Genomic DNA, 16,899 nt, shown 5'->3' with positions numbered 1-16,899 from the left:
GTGAGGTGAATCAAAGATTAAAAATCCCCAATATTTAATTCCTTACAACAGTTACATTTTGTGTGTGTGTCTACCTTCAACACATTTATATATTAATATTTCTAAGCATCAAATAGAAGTTCATTAAAAACATGAGTACCTTTTACAATTGCGGGACTCTTGCTGGCGAAGTAGCTGAAAATACAGTGCCGCTAAGAAGAGCACTGCTATTTGAATATTTAGCCTCCTTCAGATAGGTCCCTGTAAATGACTTTGTAGATATGTTGCTATTCCTGCATTGTTTTCAGAAAAGCAGGCACCAACTACGTTGTTTGTAAAGCTAGATGCTATTGTGAGTTCAAACGTAACAGTCACAGAGGCAAATTAGAAAATTCTGAATTATTATTATTATTATTATTATTATTTTAGTGCTCTGGACTACAAGATATTTTATTGCAGTGAAATGCTAGAGAGTCAGGTAGTGGTCTCTTTCTCCCTCTTCGACATAAAGGCGATGCTTTGTGCCCAGATCTTCAGAAGCTGAAGGCAGCTTCCCCCCCCCCATTAGTTTCATTTGGAGGAGAACCCAATGGACAGTTTATGGTGTATGTGAAACTCTATTTACAAATGTACAAACTGAGAAAGGATGATAAGGTTGAAGCAGTCATTTCAGACAGTGTTAGTCCCAAAGCAATATATGTGTATGTTCCAGATCTAGCCAACTTAAGAGCAAAGCCAAAATCCAATTTTTATTTCTCGTCATCTCCTTTTCAGAAACTAAGCACCTATTCTCATCCACTGAGCCTTTGTGAATAGAATGGGTTACCGTTTCCTATCAATCAATAGTATTCCCATCCACTTCCTAGGATTTGATAGGATTCCTGTCAGTCAAGACAGGAGTACCCATTCTTACTATTCTTGGACCGTGACTTATACCTCTCCTTGAAGCGTGTTCATTTCCTGCCTGTTGCATATTTTGAAATCAAACAGAGAAGCCAAAGAGCACAGCATTTGTCACAAATTTTCTGAAGTCTGTTAACCTATAATAGTTTTAAAAGGCTCTAAAAGCAGACAAACCACAATTTCATAAAGTAATGCACATGGCTGGATGTGGATGGATATGTCAGCAATTTTTGCCCAGAGCTCCATCAGACTAAAAGTGATTCTGGGTCATTAAATGTGGACACCCTACAGCTAATGACTGCTACCGAGCCACAGTTCAAGAGTTGCTAATGGATTCGTTTTAGCTAATTGAAAATATATCAGCAAAACTAAAAATGAGAATTGGTTTACTTAAAACATCACTAACTTGCTTCTGTTTGGCCTAACCTCAGGCTATGTGGAGCTGGTTTCAAGAGGCATAAAATAAAGCTGTGAGGGAGATATGTGAATATGCTGTACTGAAGTATAAAAATATGCTAAGCTGTATCCAGGGTTGCAGCTCCGCATGTGCAATAGCATTCCGCTTGCACAATGGAATTTCCTCTTCCTCTCCTGTCCCCTCCAGCAACTGTGTGCCCTCAAAATCAGCTCCAAAGGTTAGGGGGACCCTCCAGAGCAGATCTGGGGGTGTGGGGAGGGAGGAGAAGAAACAGAAATCCACTTTATTGTATGTGCTGAATTTGCAGCTTCCTGTGATATTCGTACATACACACAGCTATATGCATATAGAGCTCCTTCATCTGATTAGGAACCCAGTTCAATCAGGGTTCCTGACTGCTTGGAGGAGCCCTACGTACCTATAGCCCCTTTTTCATTAATGCGAAATGTACAGCCTCCAAGGGGTATGGCAAGTAGGCATGGTATTGGACAAGCATGGTCAGTCGGCACAATATTGCTACATACATATGAATAGCCCCATGGTTATGTCCTGTTTCTCCTTAACTACACATTACTAGAGGAGCTTTTATTTATTTAAAATATATATATACCTCACTTTTTTAGGCACTTTCCCCACAAAGCAGTCTAAATTCTCCAGTAAAAACCAACTCCCCATAACAATAGAAAAACAGAAAATATAAAACTAAACAATAAACCAACATAAAAAATGAAGTATAGAAAGAGAGTGTAAACCACAATACAGATCATAAAACAATATTAAAACATTAAAAGCCATCAAGGATTAAAAACTGCAGAAATAAAATAGACTAATTTGGGAAGGCTTGGGAGAAAAGTTTTCAACAGATGTCAACAACATAACCATGTCAGGGCTAGGGATGGAATCTGCATTTCAGTGTCACTTTGATTTTCACTCAGTCGACATTACTTCCAGTACTGCTTCATCAGCTATCAATGTTCGCTATTTGCTATAAATACCAATGTGTGTTTTCCCCCCGCAAAAATATTGATACTAATATCAATATTTTTATTTTTCAAATATCATTTTAAAAATATTGATATTTTAAATGAAATATTCATATTAATATGGATATTTTGAGGAAAATATTGATATTGTTTAATATTTATTTTTTTAGGAAAATATCAATATTAATATAGATATTTTTGAGGTGAATTTTTTTTAAAATCTGGGTCAGCCACGAAAAACTGCTAGAAAAAACCAGATCCACAAGCACCAGAAAAGAGTGACTATACGGGAAATCCGGTGTCAAATTTGAATTTTGTAAAATTCAAGCACATCCCTGGTCAGGGCTTGCTTCACTTCTAGGAGAAAAGAATTCCAGAGAACCGGTGTCACAAAATCACAGCATGCTTTATTGCAGGACTTGACATGGGACTGCTATTTTCAGCAGCAAACCATGTTTGTTAGCCCTTGTGCCCAGGGTGATGTACACCACTTAGCGAAGGGGATGTTGTAAGCAAGTTGGAGATCAGTAGGCCCGGGATCTGGAACAGATGGGAAGGCAAGACAAGATCAGGACTTTGGATAAGTATCAGGGTGCTAGATCAGAACCAAATGTTAAAGGCCCTGCAGCTGAGGAAGAAAATACCAGTTATCTCAGTAGTGCCTTGGGGCAACTGGCAGAACTTTATACTCTGAACTAGGTAGTCAAGATGGAGCTCCACCTGAGTGCTGCATCTGTCCAGTTAAAGGGCTGTTGACTTATTTCAATAATACATTTTTTCTAGGCTAGGAGTAGCCAACATGGTGTCCTCCAGATGTTGTTTCACTACAGTTCTCAACAACCCCAGCTATCATGACGGATAGCCAAGGATTGTGGGAATTGGGAGTCCAACAGAATATGAAGGGTACTCCATTGGCAGTGGGGTTTCAATGGGGAAGCTGCTACGGGCTCTCCTGCACATCCAAAGAGTCTGTGGCCCACTCATTGGAATCTGGTGGCAGTGGTGGCACTTCAGGGTTTAGGGGATGAGGTGCAATCTCCAATGCCAATGGATTCACAGGGGAAGAACTGAGGACTGGATCCATCTCTTCCTCAGGGCTACTGTTGTAGGCAGACCAGGAACCCCTTTCCAGACCAGGAACCCCAGATTCCTAGTCTGGGGTCACTACATTGAGCAGTTCTTCCCTGAAAATGGTGCTTAATTTCTCCTTCTCAATTGGATAGTTAACTAATTTGTCACAGGCTCAACAGTTTTTAGTGGACATACTTTCTTATAATGTGCTTTACTGTGTGCTGATACTGTATCAGTAGGATATACAACATGTGGAAACTGCTGAATGAACAAGATATAATTTCAAAGAACTTTTAGAATATCTAATATGATTTTTAAAGCAGCAATAAAAACCATTTCAAATAAATGGTTAAAAAAACTTTCCCAGACTCCAGTACAAAATACAGAAAACACATGACATCATATTTTGTAAGATTTTAATATATGATGTAATTTAATTTAATACTGTATTATTTAATTTAATATAAAATTTAATATGAAATAACTTAGAATAAGATGTAAAAGCTTAGTACTGTTGGAGGGGGGAGTATACCTTTATTTTAGTGCAAGGGTGGCATAACTCTTGCCATAATAAATCTATCCAGCTAAGACTAGTAAATGTAAATGATGGTTTTATGAAGTCTTCTGAAGTATACAAAATGCTTTTATGGCTCATAATTGGAATGCAAGAATAATGGTTCAGTGTGTTGTGTTATCCTGAGTTCAAGAGGCCATTATATAAGTAGTTATATAGATTTTTCAAGATTAAAGGTAGAGAAAAGAACATGCTGCTTAATGTGGGTCAGAGTATATCCTCCATGCAAAGTGCACCCTCAAATTTATCATAATGTAATAACTGCAATTACAGAATTATAAAAATCCATTAACAGCAGAGAAGATATTTCATTCAGCACACTGACATGTTTTTCTCTGTTTGCGAATGAGGAAATTCAAATGCACTTTTAAAGTGTTAAATTAAATCTTCAGGAAATATATATAATATTAACTAATTACATAACTTAATTTGGCAACCTTATGTTCTGATTTAGAATGCTGACCTTCAAAAGGTAAACTATTATGTGTTAATGCTTCATTGTTTCATCTCTTGTACAAAGCAACTGTGCACTGAACTCGAAGAATGCTCCCTGAATATAAGAATATATTGGCAATTGACAATGTTTGTAGGTGACCCCACAGGCAGACATCCCCCCTTTGGGCTCACATGTGAGTTAAGAAAGCTAATCTGGATTTCAGTGAGGCACTAATAGCAGCATAGATCACCTAAAACAGGAATGAGGAACCTGGGACTTCCAGATGTTGTTGAACTATAACTCCTGTCACCCCTAATCATTTCCCATGCTGGTTGGGGCTAATGGGAGTTGTAGTTCAACAACATGTGGAGGACCACAGATTTCCCAGCCCTGACTTAGGACTTTTGGGGCCCTTTGCCTAAGATGTTAGCGCAATCTGTTCTGAGTAGAAAAGTGTCAGTTCTGTCAGGGAAGTAGAATTGTGGTCTCCACATGCTTCACTGATCTCTGGCTAAACTGCATGCAGTAAGTCTCTCACACACAGCATTGTCAATAATTTTGTGCTGGGCAGTAGGTTTTCAAGGGAGTCTTTAGAAACACGCTATAGATCCCTGTGTTCTGAATTGAATAGTGTCCTTTTGAAATTATTGGGGGGAGAAGCATTTGGGTCATACTAGAATCTGGATTTTTTTTTTTTAATGAAATAGTATTAGTTGCCCAGATTACAAAGTTCTTATTTGTGTTCCTTTAGTCTTGTAAATATATGGGGAATGCTTGATCTAATGAAAAACTAGGGCACAAAAGTCCATGCTTGTTACCAAAGTTGGGCCCACTAAAATCAGCAGCACTAAAAACAGGCACATTTTGCTGTGAGGAGGGGGAAAATTTGGTTGAAGATCTATATCGCTGCTGCTTTGTTTTTATTCCAGATTTTACTCTCCTCCTATATTTCACCAGAGTCTTGTTATTCAACAGATTTTAATTAAAGGAATTAATTAGTATTCAGATCACTGAAATGGTATAGATTTTTAATTACAGAAAAAGCTTGTTGTATAATTAAAATGCTTGTCTGTGTCCATGTTCAACTGTTTAAGACCATTTCCATTGTTGTTTTCATTATACAGATTGAAACCAGAAATAAAATGCTATATTTCAGGCTATGGCTGTTACACTCATGGAATAGCACATGTGTGAGTGAATTTGTTTAAGAAGAGTCTTCTCTCACATGAAAATGCTTTGACACCTAGTGTATACATTGAGGCAACTTATTCTTCACCCAACAGCACACTGTATATCTGTGAAGCTGCCTCATGTTGGTGGGGTGGAATCTGTTGATCAGGATGAGACTATGCTTATATATCCTGCAATCAATGGAAGCAGGACCATTAGGGAAAATGGTACATGCCCCACCAACGTCAGTCTGCCCTCAGATAGCCCCAACCTACCTGTCTCCTTACTTACAACCAGTGAAGGGATGACCCTGGCTGTCAGCTTCCTCCTCCTTAGTCTCATTGTTACCCTTGTAGAACTCATCAGGAAAGAAGATTGGGACAAACTAGAATTAGTTGGGTCCACCTGTCACTGATTCCATCTACCATTTGCCTCCCTACCTTCCAACCTACCAATCTCAGTGGGCACCTCCCACCACTGCCTACAACAAACTTCAGGGTCTGCACACAGCCCTTGATATTGTAGCCATGTACTATATTTAAGTACATGGAGAATGTAAGTCTTTCTGCTGGACCAAACAAACCATAGGTCAGTCTAATTAGTTTCCAACAGTAGCTTGCCAGAAGTCTGTGTGATGTTCCTCTCTAGGCATCATAGAGACAGCCTCCACTGGGGATTGCCTCCAGCCGTGAAATATATATTGCCAGTAAACATTGTCATTAATAGATTTTTCCAACATTTATTGGATCAATACTTTTAAAACGTATTCTAAGTAGAAGCTGCCACAACATTTCATGGAGATTTATTTATTCATTTATGTTATAGACATTTCTATATTGACCTTCAATAAAAATTCCCAGGATGAGTTGCATTAAAAATGTATAGAATATATAGAATAAATTTCTATAATAAACTATGTATCATAGAACTTAATTCAGGATCATTGTGAATTGTACAGAGAAGTGCAAGCTTTAACCTAACAGCTTCAGTGATTGTTTGGATCAGAGTTTGCCACAAAGTATCTGGCTTCCCTGAATGCCCACCTACACTGTATTGTAACTTCTGTGTCCCACATTTTACATCTCCCCAGATTGAATGGAGAATAACAGCATTATGTTGAAGACCAAAGGCTCTTCTTTATCCATGCCTATCACTACTAACGGAGCAAGGGTGGGTTAATTCTTCACAGTATAACTTTTTTTTCCTGAAGTGTGTGTGTGTAAGGGTTGCTTTAGTTGTTGCTACCCCAAGACAGTATGATACATACCTAGTGAACCTGCTGCAGGTTTCTTCCATAGGTTCCTTCTGTGCTTCTTGTGAGCCTGCCCCAGGCCCCTTCAGTAGAGCGATAAAGTGTAGCTTCATGTTGGGAATCAAAGTGCAGCTCAACAGTCCCCTCTCAGCTGCTTAGTTCAGTAGCTTCAAGGATGCCTGGAGCAAAAGACAGACCTTCCCAGTGAAAGGATCCATTTTTCTAGTACAATAAAAACTTGCAGTTCTTTCTTTTTCCTTTTGCTTTTTTAAAGCCTACCCATGCTAAACATACATAATACCATTAATTAAAAAGACCCATTACTTTCTCCTTGTCTTTCTGAGTGTGTTGTGGTGCTAGAAAGAAAGTGATCTTGCCAGGTACAATTTTGACTTCACTGATCAGAGTTATGGAGGCAATACAAAAATCTAATGTACAGTTTTATGAAATGTATGTTCTGGTAGCTAGTTGATTTCATAGAATCATAGAATCATAGAGTTGGAAGGGGCCTTGTAGGCCATCGAGTCCAACCCCCTGCTCACAGCAGGAAATCCACAGCTAGAGCATCTCCCGCAGATAGCTGTCCAGCCTCTGCTTGAAGACATCCAGCGAAGGGGATCCCACCACCTCCCTAGGCAGTCAGTTCCATTGCCGAACTGCCCTTACTGTCAAGACGTTCCTTCTAATGTCCAATCTGAATCTACGCTCCTGCAACGTAAAACCATTAGACCTAGTCCTATCCTCTGGGGCAGCAGAGAACAAATCTGTACCCTCCTCTATGTGACAGCCCTTTAGGTACTTAAAGAGTGTAATCATGTTGCCCCTCAGCCTTCTCTTTACCAGACTGAGCATGCCAAGTTCCTTCAACCTTTCCTCATAAGACTTGTTCTCCATACCGGCTATCATCCTCGTCGCCCTCTTCTGAACCCGCTCTAACTTGTCTATATCTTTCTTAAAATGAGGCGCCCAGAACTGAACGCAGTATTCCAGATGAGGCCTGACTAATGCAGAATATAGTGGGACTATTACTTCCCTCAACCTGGAAACTATAGCTCTGTCTATGCAGCCCAAAACTGCGTTTGCCTTTTTTGCCGCAGCATCACACTGCTGAGTCATGTTCAACTTGCGATCCACTACAATTCCAAGGTCCTTCTCACACGCACTACTGCTAAGCCGGGTATTTCCCTTCCTGTACCCGTGCATTTTGTTTTTGTGGCCTAAATGCAGAATCCTGCATTTGTCTTTATTGAATGTCATTTTATTAATTTCAGCTTAATTTTCTAGTCTATCCAGGTCCCTTTGGATTTTATTCCTGTCTTCCATTGTGTTAGCTATCCCTCCCAGTTTCGTATCATCCGCAAACTTCATAAGACTTCCCTCCACCCCATCATCTAAGTCATTGATAAAAATGTTGAAGAGTATCAGCCCCAGGACAGAACCCTGTGGCACTCCACTCGAGACCTCCTTCCAGTCCGAAGCAGAGCCACCGACGACCACTCTTTGAGTACGGTTTTCCAACCAGTTGTGAATCCACCTGACAGTATTTCCATGTAGTCCGCATTTGACTAGTTTGCTAATCAAAAGGTCGTGGGGGACTTTGTCAAACGCCTTGCTGAAATCTAGATAGATGACATCTACAGCATTTCTACCATCTCCTAAGCTAGTGACCTGATCAAAAAAAGAGATGAGATTAGTTTGACAGGATTTTTTCTTGACAAACCCATGCTGGCTCCTTCTAATCACAGCATTGTCATCTAGATAGTTGCCAATGGACTCTTTTATTATCTGTTCTAATATCTTTCCCGGTATTGAAGTCAGACTGATTTGATTTTCATCAGGGCACTTTGTACAGTTGAGATATTCAAAGCTAAACCTGTATTAGTGCAAGAATCATAACTGGAGCAAACAACAGCAGAAAGACAAAAATAAATGGATCCAGAATAATTCTCTCTTGTTGAGTAGTCTCTCATTGTCCACAACTCTTTCAATGCCCCAAAACATTATGTCATTTGACTCGTGATGTTTCTCAACAAAATGTCTCACCAATGGAGCACCCACTCTTCGATGTCTTAAATTGCAGAGATGTTCACCAATTTGGAGTTTTAATGGTCTTGATGTCTTCCCAACATAAATCTGATTGCAAAGGCAGATTATTCTGGATTATCTCTTTAAAAAGTCTGGTTCCTTTGGGGTTAAATGAGGAATTGGATTTCTCTGAATACAAATGAAATCTACAAAAAGGGTCCTATATGAAAGTTGGGCTGATTTACTACAACTTCTGAGTATGCCAGTTACTCTCTGCAAGTATTTGCAGGACCAGCTGTATTCGCAAATGCAGTATTTAAGCAGCTGAGCTGATCCGTACTTCCAATATAAATAACAGCGGTATCAGAATTCGGTCTGTGGTGTTCGTTTTGTGTGGAGCTGGATAAAGAATTTGAACTGTGCAGGCAGAGAAAAAGAAACAGATCTCCATTGGTCAGTACAGGGTCTTATCTTTGTTGTATTTGGGGAGGGCGGGAGAGTTTCATGTTGTAGCTGGCTAGCAGTAGCATTCGCTTTGTTTGAGCTGCTTTACACAGATGCAAGAGATGCAAGTTTTAACGTTATGACAATTTTTTTTCTACATATGTGAAATATGTTATATGGAATGTGGTCTTTAAAAGTGTTTTGCCATATATTTCTATAAGTCTCAGACCACGATGTTGTCTCCATGTTGTTGATTTTAGTTTGTTTTAATGTCTGTAGCTCCTGAGGAAGGATTACTCCAAAACGCATTGAGCCTCAATAAATTTACCAAGCACCAGAGCCTGCCTCTCTTTTTTATCCATTACGTGGTGCTTTTTCCTTTTGTTTCTGTAGGTTTAAAAGATCGCGTTAAAAAGATTTGCATTTAGTTAATGGCATAATTCCAATATGAAGAAGAAAGACAGCTATTACTAAAGATACTGTCAGGCATACATTCTTGGGGAATTACACCATGCAGGAGAAAGTGAAGTATGGGGACCTTTTCACTGTCTAAATTCACTATACCCTGTGCATCTAATGGAAACATGCTTTCAGTAACTATAAAAATAGCCCAAGTACACACAGTAAAAAAAATATTAAACGCTACAGCCCCTGCATTAATTATCTTGTAAGTTTTTTCATGTAGATGTGCTTGAAAATCTGTCTTTTAATCAACAATATGATAATGCTATGAACTGACCGATTAATAGAACTAAGGCTCGCTATAAACTAACAATAAGTGAGATTTTTGTAGGAAACATCCCTTATGTATAGCATTCTGACAATGCAATGCAAATAATATGTGATTTATCCTTCTGCATAGAGCTTCAATCAGAGAATGTCACAACTCACAGATATTATTTTGCAGAATATTTATCTCTTTTGATTTTGTGAGCAGATTTTATATATATATATATAATAAGTATGTATGCACATATGTATGTACATATGTAGTGAAAATGCATTAAATTAATGAATGAACAAATGCTTACTAGAAGATCTCTAGATAAAATGTTTAAATGGTGCAAATGTAAAACAGTCTTCAAATATAAAATTATGTTTAGTCGCAGAAAGGTTTGTTATTGTCTCAGCTCCATGCAATATTTGTGAAATGCTGTTTTGAAAGATATGGACTTCTTTGCATGCTATGTGACTGATATATTTTCAGTCTCTACCTTTCCCTACAAGGAACACCTTAGTCACCTAACAGTGAGTAGTCATTCTGTCGCTATGCATCAGGAAACTGGAAATATGATATGACCTGGCACTTGAGTTAATTAACATTTAATGTCCTTTTTATCCAGCCCTCTCTTTAATGAGATCATATTTTGTGTTCAAGCTAACATTTATCAGGAAGACTCCTATAATTGGCCCCCTTTCAGTCTCCACTTTGTTCAGTCTTCTGCCCAGAGGTCTTCTGATTTGTTTAGTCATTTGGTTATTGCACTCATTGATTGAAAAGAAGCATGAATTCTTCTTCAAGCCTTCTCCAACCCCATGGATGCCTCTGGGAGCTAGACTTCTTCTGTTTAGCTAGATCATTCATCCTTTCCTCCTCTGCCAATTCCCCTGCTTCTCAGTCATGCTGGTTGTTTTCTCTCAGGATTAATCAGGACCCCTGTGGGAAGCAGCAGCCAGTGTTATGTAAATTAAAAGCTTTTGGGAGGTTCTTGGAGCAGACTTGATGGTGAGCCGACTTAGCTCAAGTGTGACTAGTGAAGACTAGACTACCTTCAGCTACACCATCATTATTTGGTTCTACAAACTGTTTTGTCAACATTTATTGACAGCCCAAATGCTTGCTATCAATGATATCCAGGTAGATTATCCACCAAAGAATTCATATTTAACCTTTGCCTGTAACCCCAGATCTAGCTATGGTTGTACATCTATAGGTCATGGTGAAACTTGAGAAACTGCTTCTCTTTGCCCTCCTTCTCTCTACCTTTCTTATTTCCCCAGTATTGCTATGTTAGGCCAAACCATAGTCATTTGCATTCAAGCATTTCTCCTTGTTGCACTTAGCCCTCCATTGCACTGTGCCTGATTCCCTGGTGCCCATCTACATATATGAAGCACATCGCTACTTATCTCTGTTTATTACAGATACAGAGATATGTCTCAACCTTATGGTCCAGGCAATGAGGGTTTGCATGGCCTCTGTAACTTGTAAAAATAAACCAACTTGCTATTCTACCTTATTGTACTGGTGCTTCAAGCCGTTAAACTATTTACTCAGTGGTTATCCTTTTGTGTAAATAAACACTCTGTATTCACTTAGATTAACATTTGGTTCCTGTTAATTCCCCCAAATGAGGAAATCAGTATTGGTATTTCAAAAGTAAAGTTTGTGCGTGCAATTACTTACTTTCCATAAGCAGACCTGGCTCCAGCGGGAAGCCAGGTCAGGCACTGGCCGAGGGCCCCTGCAGTGGCCGAGGGCCCCTGCAGTGGCCGAGGGCCCCTGCAGTGGCCGAGGGCCCCTGAGGCTGGAGGATGAAGCTCCCACTCCATGATCCCCACCAGCATCGGGTTATGTGCCAAGACCAAACAGTGGCATGGATCGCAGAGCAAGGGTGGCAATACCACCCTGCATGTGTGCACAGCTGGCATGAGCTTAAATATGCCCAGGTGCACCACATTGTGCATTGTTGCATGCCTGCCATAACCCAAGATGGTGGCAACGCATCAGAGCACATGCCTGCCATCACTCAGGATGGCGGTGGGAGTGAGTTGACACCTCCACCATCATCTTGGGTGATAGCAGGCATGCACACTGACAAGAGGTATCGCAAACGGGTGTATTAAAGCATGCGTGTTTGTGAGCAGGGAGACCATGGCAGTCTGTTGTCCGAGGGCCTGTGGTGGTCTAGTGAGGCCCTGTCCAGAAGAGTAGCCATTTTTGGCTATTGTGCTACAAACAATACTCTGAATACTTGCGAGTTACCCCTCACACAGCAACCCTATGAAGTATGGTACATTGAGAGATGTGACTGGTCTAGGGTCATCCAGTAAGCTTCATAGCAGAGTGGGGATTTGGTCTCCTCAGTCCTAATCCAGCACTCTAACCACTATACCATGCTGGCTAATGTGTTCAATTTCAGTGAATGCTCCATGTATACAGAATATTATTTCATATTGCATGCATCTACAAGGCAATTTGTTCACATCACATTAAAAATGCTCATCTCCTATAGTGTGTGAAGCAGTCCTAATATACACTACCTGCTAAGCGCTATTAGGAGTGAAGGAGTCTTGCTGTGCCAACAACTGCAAACTATAAATTTCAATTGTGTGTTAAGAAAATATGGCAGCAGTAAAATTTCTTCTTCAGTTTTAAATGATTATGTCAAGGAGGCATTTGTCTTTACCCTATGTACACTAAACAACTTGATACTGAAAATAAGGATAAATGTGTTTCATTTGGCAAAAACATTCAAAGAAATTCCTATGCATATCGATGCTAAAGTTTACGTATCAGTTATACTTGCCTAATAAAAATATGTTGTACAATAATTATCTACATTTTAAGACAAGTATATATGCATTCAGTATAACATAATTAACTATGTAAATGCTTTTGGTATGACTATTTCATAGCTATTTTCATTTTGAAAATTGTCCCTCCAAACCCAACTTTTTAGCTCCAGTTTCCATTGGATGAGTAGGATGGGCATGTAATCTGTATTACAGAGGACAGTTGTCTGTTTGAAGGCCCTCTATTTGATGGGCTGTCTAATCCAAGTCATAGGAAAAGAGTACAAAGGTCTTGATGTTGTCCTAAAGTTAGCACTGGATGAGCAGAGTATTCAAACTAGTGGGAAGAGCATGCTAAAACATGTGCAGGACTTGGACTGTAGCCTTTCCCATTCCCTGAGAAACCTCTCTCTGTGTCCACTTTTATACACAAAAAGGCACACACTTTTACAAACGAAGCTCCGCTCGCCGTGCAGCTGACGAGTGGGGCATGATTGCAGGTGGGGTGAAGACGCTGCCCCCATCTGTTAATGGGGCAACGTCGCGCGTCGCGCCCGTGACGTCCGACGTGCAGTGTAAGGGGCGGGGACTATAGGACTATTTAAGTCCAGCCGCCCCTTCCACCTTCCTCTTCTGCTGCTCGACGTGGACGACATGGACGACGAGGGACAGAGTGGAATGCAGCACGGTGAAACTGCAGCGGCTGTTCTGTTAAGGCCGCACGGTCGGCGCCATTTTAGGCACTTGGTTTCTGCAGCACATGGGCCTCATTAGGGGCCGATTTCAGCTGCTTTGCTTCCCCATGGGGGGGTAGAGCCGGCTCCAGCTTGGGGGTGCTGTAGAAGGAGCGGCTGCGGCTGGAGCGGGTCTCATGAGCGAGGCCTGCAAGGCTTGACAGGGATGGAACTCACTCACCCCCTGCTGGCTTGAGGTTTCTGTTACCCGGCGGCTTTTAGCAGCCGGTTTAAGCAAGATCATAACAACCCCCAACGGCTGGTTTGAGGCTTCTGGCTTCACGGCTGCTGGTAACAGCTGGTTTAAGCAAGATCACACCTTCAGGGGTGGTGGCTCATACTTTTACAGTAATTAACTTAGTATAGTCCTCACATAGGTAATTATATTATAACTATAATTTAGCCAGTTGGTTAAGCAAGATTACACACACCTACAGTAGTATAAGTAACCAAAATAATTTTAAGCGAAAGAGCTGCAAGATTAATCATACTTTGCAGGCAGTGACTTATTACAGTTGGTAGTTTCTAATATTAAATTGTGCTTGTCTTTTCTGTGGCTAATAATAATAATAAATAATAATAATGTACATGTGGTTTTGAACTAAGGATTGGATAACAGGAGCTGGGGGGGTTTAATTAGAGAAATCCTACTTTATATGCACTGTTTATAATACTTATGACTGATGATTGTAATTGTATCCATTATTCTATGGTCAGGACAGTCGATGGCTTATGTTATTAGTATTATTAATAATAATACTATCATAATGGAATTCATAGTTATAAGTGGGAGCCAAGGACTGGTAATGAGGGAGTCACATACAGTCATTGGGTATAAAATTAATAATAATAATGTTATAATTATAAGTCAAGGGTGGATTTATTATTATTATTATTATTATTATTATTATTATTATTATTTATTGCACTTTTAGACCGCCCTTTAGCAACAAGCTCTCAGGGCGGTGTACAACAAGATAAAAACAGATTAAAATACAGATGTGGGTACAATACAATATGAAAACATATTGAAAACAAAATTAAGACAAAAAATTAAAATTAAGATAGATTAAATTTAAAATTTAGCATTTAAAATGCCTGGGCAAAGAGGTAGGTCTTTACCTGGCGCCGAAAAGATAATAATTTAAAGCAGTAATGCCACCAAGACAGGAAAACGGGGGGGTCAAAGGTCCCCTCATAAAATGCGGGCCTTTGGGCAATTTGAACCACACCCCCCATACGACAGCTGTAGGCTTGGAATCAATTACGAGAGAGAAGGCGGCACAAGCCTTTGGATGCGAGTTCTATTTGGTTAGGCTTATATTAGGTTCAAGGTACTTTGTGCTATTAATTTTATTACATGGTGGCTGAAAGGACAGTGATCCTTTCAAGTGTCAGTTACACATTTCTTGTTAACTCTGTGGCAGAACTGGCATTTATTCGAATTTGGTCCCAAGAACTTGGGCTCATATCAACAACAAAGCTTATGGCATTAATTATATTTAAGGAAGGACATGCAAATGTCTGCAGGGATTTGAAGGTCTAACAGACGATAGTATGGCTGGAGCAGTAGACAGGAATACAGAGGAAAAGACAGAATACTTATCGGATTCTGATCATTTACGGGATCTTAGACGTTCTGAAACATGTGTTACCTTGACAGAATCTTAGATGCTGTTTGATGCGGAGGCTGCATTTTAAGATCCAGGCAGACTCTTCACCCCTTCCTGAGGATTTCACAATAACAAAACCTTTCTGTGTGGGATTTCTCACCACAATTACTTGATGTCATGCATAACATGCAACCCTTACATGGATACTTGTATTTGATTGGCGTTTGACACCCGCTAAGAGAAAGCTGGGGCAGGGGGGACCAAGGCTGGGATACAGGGCTATCTTTAGTCTCCGTGATTTAGCACAACTGGGTGAGCTGCAATGAACTAATAGTTGATAAAGTGTACTTACTCATAAATGATTTCCTTCCTTTTTGCAGACGGATATGGGCAACAGGGAGATAGGAGGCAAGAGGCCTTCAAAAGGGTAAGAAGGAGCTACCGGCTGCTTAGGGACAGGTGTCCCTTCCCCAGTTAGACTCCGGGTACTATGAACTTGGTTAGCAGGCTACCCGGTTTAAGGGGAGGTTTGTTATGTTAGGGTGTTTGCCTTTTGTTTCCCAGTCTCATACCCCAACTCCTGGCTGGCCTTCATGGCCTCCAACTCACGGCTGGCCCTCATGGCCTACAATCTTCACCCCGTTTAGTCATGGCAATAACGGCTGTGGTCAGAATGTACAGAAGTACACTTGGTCACGCCAGTCTTATTCAAAGGGGCAGGCAGTGAGGGGTTCACACTAGTTAGTCTAGGGTCAGTGAGCTGCACTTCATCATCATAGTGCGCACATAGGCCTTATGCATTTGTAGTGGCAGAACATTACCTACAGAATGCTATAATTCTCGCATGGAGTGCTTCAGAGCCTTCCGTGAGGGGGCAGTCAGGAGACAAGTGGGCTCCTAAGCAGTGGGGCACTATCTGTCTGAGTGGATGTTCATAGGTATGGCAGCTGAAAGCTGCACAGGGACAAGCTTGAACCGGCCCAGATGAGATCCTGGATTGGGACCATGAAGTGTTTCCTTTCGGCCCTCTTGATGTTAGGGGTCTTTTAAGGGGGTTATTATGCTATGATGGGGCTTGAACACCCATACTATGAATTCAGGGTTATGGCTGCCTTATGCACCGACCTGGCCGTGTGGTTCCCTTTCCTGCGGTTGCAAGCCTGGATTCGGGAAGGGGTTTTAACTATGAATGTTACCTTTCATTAACTCTTTTCCGGGGTTGGAAGGCGACTTTTGGACAGAAGGGCTCATGGCCTGGTGTCGGGTCTCATAACTCTCTTATAATTAGGAACACTAGGATTCATGGCCCTTGCCTGTCCCGTTGTTCTGGGAGAAGTTTATGCAGGGAGTCTGAGAAGGCCATAAGCCTATCTATTGCCCTAGCATGATCACCAGCTATCAGAATGCAGAATAGGGCAGCAGGGGCAGTGTGAAGGGGGGCTAATCCCGTGAGCTGCGCACTGGAATTCCCTTGGATTCAATGGGTTACATTACCCCAGCGTGCTCGCCAGCTTCTAGAAAACAGGTATTCAGGAATTCTGGGCCGGCAAGGGCTATATGCCAGAGTGGCCTTTCTGGTGAGTCACCTGCTGATATTCCTGATAGACGGCACGGCAGGAGAAGGGGCATGGCAGTGTGAACACTTCAAGGTAAGCTTTCTTAGCCAGGCTGGCGGTTTTTTCCCTATCCCCATCGACCCTTCTCGATGGACATTTTATGGGTGTAGTGGACCAGTGGGAAACGGTCTGTGCCTTCAGTTAAGACCCAAGCTATTCCAGGCA

At 40.9% G+C, this 16,899-nt stretch overlaps 1 protein-coding gene across 13 annotated transcripts in view; it reads left to right on the top strand.

Annotated features, from left to right (window-relative positions):
- Window positions 1–16,899, top strand: part of GALNTL6 (polypeptide N-acetylgalactosaminyltransferase like 6) — an 839,728-nt gene that overhangs the window by 520,068 nt on the left and 302,761 nt on the right. Inside the window, exon 1 of one of the 13 annotated variants that reach the window (XM_061584016.1) lies at window positions 9,175–9,264. The exons of the other annotated variants lie outside the window; for them this stretch is intronic. The gene's annotated coding sequence lies outside the window, so the exon portion shown is untranslated. Of the gene's footprint in view, window positions 1–9,174; window positions 9,265–16,899 lie in introns of those variants that run through there. 13 annotated transcript variants of the gene reach the window in all.

Source organism: Rhineura floridana, chromosome 9, assembly GCF_030035675.1.
Source record: "Rhineura floridana isolate rRhiFlo1 chromosome 9, rRhiFlo1.hap2, whole genome shotgun sequence".
NCBI lineage: Eukaryota > Metazoa > Chordata > Lepidosauria > Squamata > Rhineuridae > Rhineura > Rhineura floridana.
This window is presented reverse-complemented; position numbering and strand designations above follow the sequence as displayed.